We start from the raw sequence: 13,004 nt of genomic DNA, 5'->3' as shown, positions 1-13,004 counted from the left end.
GCACTGCAGACGGATTATGTGTGAAACAGACGTGCATCTTGTCGAGGTTTCCATTGGGAAGCTTCTTTTAAAAAAACAAAAATTCCCTGAAGCAAACCCGGTGGGTCCGTGTACGTTTTGATAGTTTGTTTTTTCGATTGAAACACAAAACAAAATAACGAGAAACCACCTGTTTTTCGTTTGTCGTTTCAAACCAAAATCAAAGAAACGGTAAAAAAAGAGCCGTTCTCCCGTTTTTGGTTCTGAATCTAAAAACGAAAAATGACAAAACCAAAATCAAATAACGGTCCGATTTTGGTTTTTTGAAATTCCTTTTTCCATTTTTTCGTTTGAAGATCTACATTGAAATACAGACAGGTTGGCCACGTGACCCGGAAGTAATAGTAAATATGGCAATATGTAAACTTTTTACAAACGTTTTATAAGTTGGTAATATAGGTTAACCTAATAACTTATTGTGTGTGCAGAGTTGTTACTGTTAGCACTATATTATATAATTAAATTTATATTTAATGTGGTTTCCACCGTAATGGACAGCGATTCAACGTGAATTCCCACGTGACGTCATGCGCAGGCCTAACTAATAATGAGGGAGATTGGGATTCCGCCATCAAAATATCAGTCCCTATCTCGTCTTTGCCATTCGATTGACACCCTCGTAAAACTTGTGTTGGTCCTCAAATATAATTTTATCCTAACGCATCATATCTATTTTCAAAAAGCCCAAGGACACGCTGTTACCTCGCTCACGTTATAAAGTGTTAATATAAATGTATTGAACTGGCTAGTTAACTAATAGTGATAGTAGTTTGTTTATAATACAATAAAAAACGACATATGTGAAGGTTCTCAGTCCTCCATGTAACGTTAATAATCCAACGAAGTTTAAAATCAAGGGCAGTTCAAAACGATTACAGACACCAGTAGGTGTCGCACTGTGTCTGCTTTGTGCGAGCTACTGTCATGGAGATATTGCTTTATGTTCTGTAATTAAAACACTTTCCATTATTTTCATTACAACTGTGCTTTCACAAATCACGTTTCCTAGCACAGCTGCTTAAGGCATTAGCCTACTCAATAAAATGAGCTCTTTCTCCTCATGTTTGATTGTCTGATTTACATGTGCTATTATACTGCGTGAAGTTTTAGTTGACTGTAACACTCACAAATTTAAAAACATGTCTCACATATAGGCCTTCAGTCCAGTTGGGTGTGTGGTTCTACTGTGTTATAATAGACAACAAGCAGTATGTCATGAAAGTGAACATAATTTATTTTATTAAAATATTTATATTAATTTATTATTTGCATAAAATAACATAAAATGAATACAACAAAAGGAGTTCTGCAAGTGAGAGTAATAGAAAATAAAATTGAACAATTTATTAATTGCATAAAATAACATAACAGATGAACATAACCAAACTTAACCATTTGACTTAACTTAAAACCTAAACCTAAAATAAAAACTAACTAAAACAATCTCCTAACTAATAGTGTCTTTCAAAACATTCACAATCTCCCCCATCCCTGTAATTTAAATTTTTTTTTTCTTGGAACATCTCGTCCCTGCATTTTGGGCAGTGCGGCGAGGTAGTTGCCCACTGCTCAACGCAGACCCGGCATCCAACGAGGCTGCGGCAGCACGGTGCCACAACTGGGTTTTCCATCACATCTGCAAGATTCAGAATATTTTTCAACAAATATTTCAACAGTTGTCTCAAGCAATTTTCCTCTGTCTCATTTCACTTGTTAGTGTTACAGTGTGTTAATAGTTATATATTCCCATTGACTACAATAATTACATTTTAATAAAAATTGTAGTCATAGTAATGATATTTCTAAACATTCCCATGTATCCCCTATATATCTCTGTAGTTCTAAGCCTCTTTTTCTATATTGTATGACAGTAACATCCATATATATATATTTTTTTTTTGCTGGTTTCATCTTCACTGAAGCTACATCACACTTATATTGATACAAATATTAAAATCCAATATGCCAATGCAACAGGACAGTACCCACCCAGCCACAGCCTGTTCATCCTGCTGCCTTCTGGGAAGAGATATAGAAGTTTCTGCTGCCGCACCAACTGCAGAGCAACATTTCCCCCCAAGCTATCAGACTATTAAACTATAGTTCATCCTCAGCACTGCTCCACTGATCATAGTTTATTTATGTTTACCATTTTTATAATTGCTTCTATATTAGCCTGATAATGTCTGCTATGTACCAGAAGGGAGATACAAACTCAATTTATACTTTATACTATTATATATATTATATTGTGACAAAATATACCCACCTACCTTAAAGAAGAATAAAGTGAATGTTTTGGAAAGGCAGAGTCAAAAGTTATGACCTTAAAATTATTGAAATGTTGTGGAAGGATGAGGAAGCAAGCAGGTTATGTGAGGAAACCCACCAACATCCAAGAGTTGAAGCTGTTCTGTACAGAGGAATGGGCAAAGATTCGTCCAAGTCAATAAGCAGGACATATCAAAAGTTACTGGAAACGTTTTGTTGCAGTTATTCCTGATGTAATCAGCGTTGACAGTCTGTTTTTAGTAATGTAATTATGTTTTGGGGTTTTCTTTTGAGGACCTTGTAAAATGTTCTTACCTTAGGGCTTAACAAATGTTCTGCAGCCATTGATTGTACATGCAATGCCCTTGAAAGCATGTATGTGCTATATAAAATTTTAAGACTTTTATGGATTCTCTTCACTGGCATGACACAATCAGAGTTTTGTATGTTATACAAACTGGAATGTGTATAGAGAAGAAAGATTCACAAAGTATATAGCACACTGGTAAATCATTATTTTGGCTAGATGGCCTACATTAGGATTAGGACATGTCTGATGTGAGTTTGTTGTCTGAGCTGCTATAAGAAGCTGATAGCAGTGCAGTGTTATAATCAGGTTAAAACAGAAGCAGGTTTAACTCTGGGCTGGGTGAATGATGATGATGATGATGATAACTAGGCAAATAAAAACAAAAGACAATGAACAACAATAAATACATCTGTATCAGTAATCTTGATTTAAAACAGTTACCAAAGACACCATACAGTCAGTCATTTAAATACTGCCACCTGCTGGTAGAAAGGGGGAACAGTTATTCATTACGGTGGAAACCACATTAAATATAAATTTAATTATATAATATAGCGCTAACAGTAACAACTCTGCACACACAACAAGTTCTTAGGTTAACCTATATTACCAACTGTATTGAGCCAAACAATGCGCTCATTAAACGTTACTGGTGATGTCTGGATAGGCACGATATTAAATAGCTGTAATAAACTACTGTTGCTAACATATTTATTCCGGTCCAGGTTTATATAAGGCTATTTATTAATAGATTTTTCTTCTAACGTTACTCTGGTATAACGTTAGCGCTGCATAATATGACCGTTCTAAAAGCTTGGCTTTTATTTTGATAGGCCATATTTACTATTACTTCCGGGTCACGTGGCCAACCTGTCTGTATTTCAATGTAGATCTTCAAACGAAAAAATGGAAAAAGGAATTTCAAAAAACCAAAATCGGACCGTTATTTGATTTTGGTTTTGTCATTTTTCGTTTTTAGATTCAGAACCAAAAACGGGAGAACGGCTCTTTTTTTACCGTTTCTTTGATTTTGGTTTGAAACGACAAACGAAAAACAGGTGGTTTCTCGTTATTTTGTTTTGTGTTTCAATCGAAAAAACAAACTATCAAAACGTACACGGACCCCGGTGGCAAATCAGGGTATCTTCCGTCCATTCCAAATCCGTTTCAAATTAAAAAACAGAAAACGAAAAACTCAAGAGGATTCAAATGAGAGAACATGAATTAAATAACGAGAAATGGAAAGATGGCTCGTTTATTCGTTATTCCATCTAGGTTAACAAACGGAAAATGAGTTTTTGACTTGATTTCTCATTTTGTCGTTTGGGGATTAAAAAACGGCTTATGGCTTCAATATTTCATTCGCACTTGTGGGCGGAGCTGAAACGCTCCTTTCATCTGATTGGTCGGATCGCTCCGCCTTCAACTCGGGCTCCTCAGTCTTTCAGAATAAGAGTCTTACAAGAGCAATATCTGAAACCAGATGTAGACACATAATTCGCGTTGTTGCGACTTGCAAGTCACCCCTTTAAATTATTTCTAGGTTATACTATTGTATGAATATTGTCCCACTGTAAATACAGTGCAAATAGTTCTGTCTCCTTGGATAAAAGTGAAGTGGAAATAAAAATCAATAATAGACTGAACATTTCCATGATAATATGTCTGTAACATTTACCACTCTCATCTTTTAAGTCTAATGGCACTAGGTAGGTGTGTGTGACATTAATAATTAATTGTGGAAATTAATATAGTTACATTTATTAAATAAATTAGAATTATTAGTTTTATTACAGACAAAATTGAATGATGTTTCTCTTTTAGTCGTCTTTGTTGGCCTTGAGAAAGCCAACATATATTTGAACATTATTATCATTTATTATGAGAGTAATTGACAACGACTAAAATTTTATTGTTTCACCAAATTCAGCTCAGATCTTCAGACTCGTTTGACTCGTTGCTGTAACTGGTCAGACTTTTTTATTCTCAAAAAATCCTAGTGACTTTCATTATCTGAGCGATGAAGGTCTTACACTTAAGGTCCACTAGAGGGGGAGACAGGATTTCTGTTTATGTAAGTTTAAATGACAGATAAATACATGAATTTCATGTGTACTACCATGAATATGCCATATCTGTGTAACACAGGTTCTTCAATGATAGATGGTGTGGTAGGGGGATATACCTTAGCTCAATGATAGCTGTATAATATAAAACAACATTAACTACTGCAGCTGGTACCAAATAAAAATGATTAAGTTTTGGAAAAACTGCAAGTCAAATGTACTTGCACAAATGACTTGCTGTTACATAATACCCCATATGCGTTGTTAGGGACGTTTTCGTCCACTAGGGGGTAAAGTTGAGTCTTATTTTGGCCACAACTTTCTCTGTGTTGCAGCTAATGGAATGATTGGTGACAAATCTTATTTTGACACTTATTTTGGGAAAATGCTTGAAATTTTTCAAAAACTCAACAGTATACTGTGGGTAAATTCACTAACCTTTTGTTATGTTTGGGATAAAACACCCACTAAATTAAAATGCTGTAAAAATGTCCTCAGATAAAGATTTTTTTTTTTTTTTTTTTTTGCATAAATCTATTAATCACCCTCAGTCCTGATCAAACCACCAAATGTTTAAAAAAAAAAATCCAAGATTTTAACTCTTTAATTACCAAGTTCATAAATTATGTCACTGATTTGGGAAGAAAAAACACACACAAAATGACATATTTTCAATATAAAAAGTAATTTTGGACTGGATATTTTTTTTTACCTTTTATGACAGTCTTGGGCATGTCAAAGATTAGTAACTGTAGATTAGCTTTGATGTATTGTTAGTTTTGTGCAGCATTAGATTTTAATTTTTTCTCCCTCAATTTATTGTTGGTGGCTGTTTTTGTCCCATTGACTTCCATTATACCAACATTTTTTGATTGCAAAGCCATGACACCATATAATCATGCACTCTTGATTGTTGGTGGTTTTCCCTGTTGGGAAGAGGTAACATTTGTTATTTTTACAGTTGATCACTAGGTGGGACCATTAACCCTTTAGGCCTGTGCAAAAAAAAAGGCTTAGTTTCTGGCCTGTATATAGAGTTATATGGAGTTTAACAGCAAATTATAGTGTGTGTGTGTGTGTGTGTGTGTGTGTGTGTTTGAGAGAGAGAGAGAGAGAGAGAGAGAGAGAGAGAGTGTGTGGGAGAGACCTTTGTTTACTTAGCTTGATGTATCTGAAAAAATCCAAATATGCACCTCATGCTCTCAGAACTACATGGACTAAACAATAAAAAAAAGAAGTGTGTTTATGCACCTGCTGACTTTTGATGGTGAAAAGAACGGAGGGCCTATGTGTGAAATACTTGTCTTTTCTTGATGGTGAAGCCAGTTTAAAACCTTTAAATCTTATTAAAAAAAAACTACTTTGAACATAATTGATTATGGACCAAAATGCAATACCAACTTCAAATAAGCAGCAACTCGCTGGAGGGGTCAAGCTGCATAATCATTTCTAAAACTCTGGTTCAAGTCAAGCCCTTTCTCGTATTGCTTGCTGCTCTTCTCACCATCAAATGACCAGAAGGATGGCATGCAAGTGTTTAAATCCATGTACTGTTTTTGTTTAGTCTATACTTATCACCACCATTAAAAGGCAGCAGGTGCATAAATACACTTTTGTTTACTCCATGTAGTTCTGAGAGCTGAGGTGTACATTTAGATTTTCTCAAATACATCAAGGTAAGTGCGCAAAAGTCTCTCTCTCTCTCTCTCTCTCTCTCCTACACACATACACACAATATAATTTACTGTTATACTCCACATAACTCTATATACAAGTCAGAAACTAAGCTTTTTTTTGCACAGGCCTATCTAAAGGGTTGATGGTCCCACCTAGTGATCAACTGTAAAAAATAACAAATTTTACCTCTTCCCAACAGGGAAAACCACAAACAATCAAGAATGCATGATTATGTTTCATGGCTTTGCAATCAAAAATGTAATTATAATGGAAGTCAGTGAAAAAAAAACATCCACCAACAATAAATTAGGGGAAAATTTTTTTATCTAATGCTTATAGCAGTTTAATTGAGTGAATGTTTTCATCCCGAACATAACGAAAGGGTAGTGAATTTGAACAATGCACAAGGGATACATAATAATTTTTATTTGGCACCAGCCGCAATTAATGTTGACAGCTAGCAGGAGTGTGGTGGGGTGCGAGGTCTGTTTTGACCAATGGATGGAGACCTCAAGGCAGTGGCCTTAATGCTTATCTGAAGATTTGTCTTTATAGATTACAGTTTACATTGTACTTACTGAAGTACACCTCTGCATGCAGACACCCAACTGTACAAATTCATTTATAGATTTAAAACCCAGTCCTGAACCGGGAGAACCATGTTCTGCAGAGTTCAGTTCCAACACACTTGCTTGGACATTGCTACTGATCCTGAAGACCTTGCTTAGCTTAGGTGTGTTTATTTGGGGTAGCTAAACTTTGCAGGACACTGGCCATCCAAGAGGAGGACTGAGAGTCCTGACATTAGCATTTACATTCAGTGCATGTGATTTATCAACACTGAGTACATCTTAAAATGTACAGCTCATGAAAAATAAAAGTTCTAGATGGACAAACATTAAATGAATAAACCAGTGTGAATAAAAAATATATTAAAATACATTTGGAGGTAGGTTGAAAAAGCCAGAATGGGAAGTTTTAAAGTACAGCTTGAAGTGTGAAGTTTATTCTTGTACACAAATATGGCATATTCATGGTAGTACACATGAAATTAATGTATTTATTTGCCATTTTACGTAAATAGAAATCCTGTCTCCCCCTCTAGTGGACATTAAGTGTAAGACCTTCATTGCTCAGATTATGAAAGTCACTAGGATTTTTTGAGAAGGAAATTTGGTGAAACATTAAAATTTTAGTCGTTGTCAATTACTCTCATAATAAATTATAATAATGTTCAAATATACGTTGGCTTTCTCAAGGCCAACAAAGAAGACTAAAAGAAAAACCATTCAATTTAGTATGTAATAAAACGAATATTGCTAATATATTTCATAAATTTAACTATAGTAATTTTCCCAATTAATTATTAATGTCACACACACCTACCTAGTGCCTTTTGACTTAAAAGATGAGAGTGGTAAATGTTACAGACATATTATCATGGAACTGTTCAGTCTATTATTGATTTTTATTTCCTCTTCACTTTTATCCAAGGAGACAAAACTATTTGCACTGTATTTACAGTGGGACAATATTCATACAATACTATAACCTAGAAATAATTTAAAGGCGTGACTTGCAAGTCACAGCAGCACGAATTATGTGCGCAGCAACATCTGACTCAAATATTATGTTAATTAACAGTGAGCGGTGGTTTCTAGACACTACTCTTATAAGACTCTTATTCTGAAAGAATGTAAGATCGAGTTGAAGGCGGAGCGATCCGACCAATCAGATGAAAGGAGCGTTTCAGTTCCGCCCACAAGTGCGAATGAAATATTGAAGCCATAAGCCGTTTTTTAAACCCAAAACGACAAAATGAGAAATCAAGTCAAAAACTAATTTTCCGTTTGTTAACCTAGATGGAATAACGAATAAACGAGCCATCTTTCCATTTCTCGTTATTTAATTCATGTTCTCTCACTTGAATCCTCTTGAGTTTTTCGTTTTCTGTTTTTAATTTGAAACGGATTTGGAATGGACGGAAGATACCCTGGGTGTGGCATCTTAGCTGCATCCATGTTAGCAAGTCACGTTTGATGTGGTAATTTCACAGTAGGCATAGCCTACACGGTCCGTGTATCATCCGATCATTCAAATATTCCATTAAATCTGGCAAACCAAAAACGAAATAACGAATCAATATTTTGTTTTTCTGTTTTTCTGTATGAACCAAATATGAAAAACTGACTTTTGTTTCATAGCTTTCAGCTCAAAACGGGAAATACAATAAACAAGGAAACCAAAACGAAATAATGGATCAAATTTACGTTGCCTCAATTTTTCTTTATTTGTGTAGTAGGTCTAACTATTTCCCACGGTGCCGTCCTGCTTGCTTTGCGCATGCGCAGTGGATAGTTTCAAAGGAGTAGGTCGCTGAGCGCTCAACACACGATGGGTAGCTCGCGAAGCACAAAGTTCCTCCGTGTTTTCTCAGCATTATATCTTAGAAAATAGGAGGTTTGAGAAGTAAAAGGCGGGGCAACATTTAAAATATTTCAAAGTTAAAGTTCATACAAACAGATTTTAATAGACAAGTTTCAGTCAAATATTTATGTTTTATGCCTATAACAAAACCCAGTGTTAAAACAGAGCGCAAACAATTATATCTGGAACATTATATACTGTAGACTAACCAATATGCGCTCACTTCCGCGTATTCATCGCGGGGATAAAGAACACGTTTTTGTTTAACGATCACAGGCATAGTTACAGAATGTCCAATAACAATACAACACGCTATAATAAAAATCTGAGATGGTCTAATTGTACTTTGAAATCACGCTAACCACTTGTTGCATTTTAAGTAGATCATTAATTATTAAATACAATCTATCTATCTATCTATCTATCTATCTATCTATCTATCTATCTATCTATCTATCTATCTATCTATCTATCTATCTATCTATATATATACAACACACATCCATAAATACATACACACACACAATACAAAAAAAAAAAAAAAACAAACAAATAGAAAGAATTGAAAAAGAATACAGAAAGCTAGTGTTGGATGAAAAACTAGCAGTTAGAATAAATAAATAAAAATTAGCTAAAATAGAATTAGAATAGACAGTGCTACAGTCGAGGGTCAAAGATGAAAGAGATGTGTTTTTAGATGTTTCTTGAAGATGCATGTACTGCATGTAATATATATTTAGCTTTGCAATATAACAATTTTAAAGGTAATAATGTAATTCAAAAGGCAATGGTTGACATACTGTAATAATGTTTGTAATAGTATTCTACCTGACAATTACTGTATCAGTTAAATATATTATACCCTTTCATTATACTGAATTTACAGAATAGAACACCTTTATTGCACAGATGTACTCTGAAATGTAAGTTCTAGTAGCAATAAACACAAACAGTGCACATGTAAACAAATACTGTATGCACAGAACTACGAAGTTAAATGTTTACATTGTTTTACAGTTACATTGCAATCTGTACAAATAAAACAAATTAATTTATTCCTTGTGTTATGTCTTAACCTAGCATCAGCTTATCTACTGCTGTGTGCCGTTCTTCAGTTATCAAATTATTGATGTAGTATCAGGGTTGAAATAACTATACACTTAGTAGGCCTATTGTAAATCCATGGCTTTATCAGATCTCGTCTGAATTGGCAACAATTATTCCTATTACTTTTTCCTTAGGTTGGAAAGGCAGCAAGTGAAAAATTATATTTAGCAGCTATGTAGGAAAATAACTAATTACTTTAAGATAAATGCAGATCTTTGTGCTTTAATGATTTGTATTCTTCCAAACTCTGCCAGCAGACTTTTTTATTCTTAATTCTCACATAAAATAAATGAATATCCTAAAGAAGACTGTCGTTTTGGTGAAGAATCAGCATTAAATCAGGGTTTCATCCCCATCTTTTTTTATTTAATTTTGAAATCTGAAAAATGAAATTGAATTTACTTCAAACATGCACTCACCAGAAATTATTCTATCAGTGTCATTTTCTATCACAAATCATTTTTATTAACCATTTAAACAGAATGTAGGTTAAACAGTATTAGGCCTAAATATAAATATATTTTTTCAGAATACAATTTCTCAGTTTAAGCTGAGAAAAGGTATCAATTTAAGGGAAAAATAAGTTGATTTTAAATTTCATGGCATCAACACATCTAAAAAAGTTGGGACAAGGCCATGTTTACCACTGTTTGTCATCCCCTCTTCTTTTTATAACAGTGCAAACGTCTGGGGACTGAAGACAAGTTGGTCAGGTTTAGGAATAGGAATATTGTCCCATTCTTGTCTAATACAGGCTTTTAGTTGCTCAATTAGGTCTTCCTCTTTATGATGCGACAAAAAAGATCTGGACTGCAGGCTGGCCATTTCAGTATCCGGATCCTTCTTCTACGCAGCCATGATGTTGTAATTGATGCAGTATATAGTCTGGCATTGTCATGTTGGAAAATGCAAGGTCTTCCCTGAAAGAGACGACGTCTGGATGGGAGCATATGTTGTTCTAGAACTTGGATATACCTTTCAGCATTGATGGTGTCTTTCCAGATGTGTAAGCTGTCCATGCCACACGCACTCATGCAACCCCATACCATCAGAGATGCAGGCTTCTGAACTGAGCGCTGATAACAACTTGGGTTGTCCTTGTCCTCTTTAGTCCGGATGACATGGCGTCCCAGTTTTCCAAAAAGAACTTCAAATTTTGATTCGTCTGACCACAGAACAGTTTTGCACTTTGCCACAGTCCATTTTAAATGAGCCTTTGCCCAGAGAAAACACCTGCACTTCTGGATCATGTTTAGATATGGCTTCTTTTTTGACCTATAGAGTTTTAGCCAGCAACGGCGAATGGCACTGTGGATTGTGTTCAACGACAATATTTTCTGGAAGTATTCCTGAGCCCATTTTGTGATTTCCATTACAGTATCATTCCTGTATGTGATGCAGTGCCGTCTAAGAGCCGAAGATCATGGGCATCCAGTATGGTTTTCCGGCCTTGACCCTTACGCACAGAGATTGTTCCAGATTCTCTGAATCTTTGGATGATATTATGCATTGTAGATGATGATAACTTCAAACTCTTAGCAATTTTTCTCTGGGAAACTCCTTTCTGATATTACTCCACTATTGTTCGCCGCAGCATTGGGGGAATTGGTGATCCTCTGCCCATCTGGACTTCTGAGAGACACTGAGAGGCTCTTTTTATACCCAATCATGTTGCCAATTGACCTAATAAGTTGCAAATTGTCCATTTAACTTTTCCGTCCTCTTATTGCTACCTGTCCCAATCTTTTTGGAATGTGTAGCTCTCATGAAACCACAATGAGCCAATATTGGGCATGACATTCCAAAATGTCTCACTTTCAACATATATTATCTATATTCTACTGTGAATAAAATATAAGTTTATCAGATTTGTAAATTATTCCATTCCTTTTTTACTCACAATTTGTACAGCGTCCCAACTTTTTGAGAATCGAGTTTGTATTTATCTCAGCCTTAATGTTAAATTCTTAATGATAATGATAATGTTAAATTGGAATACATGTAATAATTAAATCAGTATTAATTAAGCCTTCAGAGATAGCTGCTTCTGAAGTTGATTTTAGATGTATTAGGCCTGTTTACAGTTTAATGCTGATCAGACATGCCTTTACATAGCAATTACAACTGCATAATGAAATGAGATTAATGTTTAATACAACATTTTTAACACAGAAAGAAATATGTAATGACAAAATGAAATGATAGGCCTACTTTATGATACTTCTGAAAGTAATATCGCCACTAGGTGTCGGTAAGTCACTGTGTTAATAAAGAAGCCGTTTATTCAATCTATTCGTCCAAGATTCAGATTCTTTAAGGAATAAATTCAAGTGTTTATGTTTAATAATTTGTCACTGAACTGTCTATAATAATAGGTCTTTCAAAGGACTGATTCATATCAGGATTCAGGAATGATACATAAGTCTACGCTTGCCATTACTTTGGTTTGATGACGTCAAGAAAATACCCCCCACCCATTCACATCTGAAAACTACTACTTACCTATGTCACACAATGTAATGTGTGTGTGTGTGTGTGTGTGTGTGTGTATAAAGTAGTCAACGTTTGAAGTGGATCAAATCTTTTAATCAAAGCTGTCCTAAAACCAAAACGAAATATATATATATATATATATATCGTTTTGATTGCTTTTATTGATCTCATTATTAATAAAATAATCTGCTAATATAAATGTTTTAATTAATGATCTACTTAAAATGCCAAACATACCAAAACAAGTGGTTAGCGTGATTTCAAAGGACATTTAAACCATCTCTGATTGATTGATTATATTATATTAACCAATATAATCTATTAGAGCGTGTTGTACTGTTATTGGACATACTGTAACTATGCCTGGGATCGTTAAAAAAAACGTGTTCTTTATCCCCGCGATGAATACGCGGAAGTAAGCGCAATTCCTTTGAAACTATCCACTGCGCATGCGCAAAGCAAGCAGGACGGCACCGTGGGAAATAGTTAGACCTACTACAACAAATAAAGAAAAATTGAGAAAACGTAAATTTGATCCATTATTTCGTTTTGGTTTCCTTGTTTATTATATTTCCCGTTTCGAGTTGAAAGCAATGAAACAAACGTCAGTTTTA

The 13,004-nt window shown here is 34.7% G+C and overlaps 1 protein-coding gene and 1 long non-coding RNA gene across 2 annotated transcripts in view; one reads left to right on the top strand and one right to left on the bottom strand.

The window, feature by feature from the left end:
* The window catches only part of LOC113067648 (high affinity immunoglobulin gamma Fc receptor I-like), a 124,813-nt gene that overhangs the window by 15,991 nt on the left and 95,818 nt on the right, over positions 1-13,004 (top strand). The window lies entirely within an intron of this gene.
* On the bottom strand, positions 1,256-2,367 carry LOC113067661 (uncharacterized). Its single transcript, XR_003279430.1, has 2 exons — positions 2,029-2,367; positions 1,256-1,675 (listed from the first exon to the last, which is right to left on the bottom strand). It is a non-coding gene; the product is annotated as an uncharacterized LOC113067661 (long non-coding RNA).

Source organism: Carassius auratus, linkage group LG28B (assembly GCF_003368295.1).
Source record: "Carassius auratus strain Wakin linkage group LG28B, ASM336829v1, whole genome shotgun sequence".
Taxonomy (NCBI): domain Eukaryota; kingdom Metazoa; phylum Chordata; class Actinopteri; order Cypriniformes; family Cyprinidae; genus Carassius; species Carassius auratus.
This window is presented reverse-complemented; position numbering and strand designations above follow the sequence as displayed.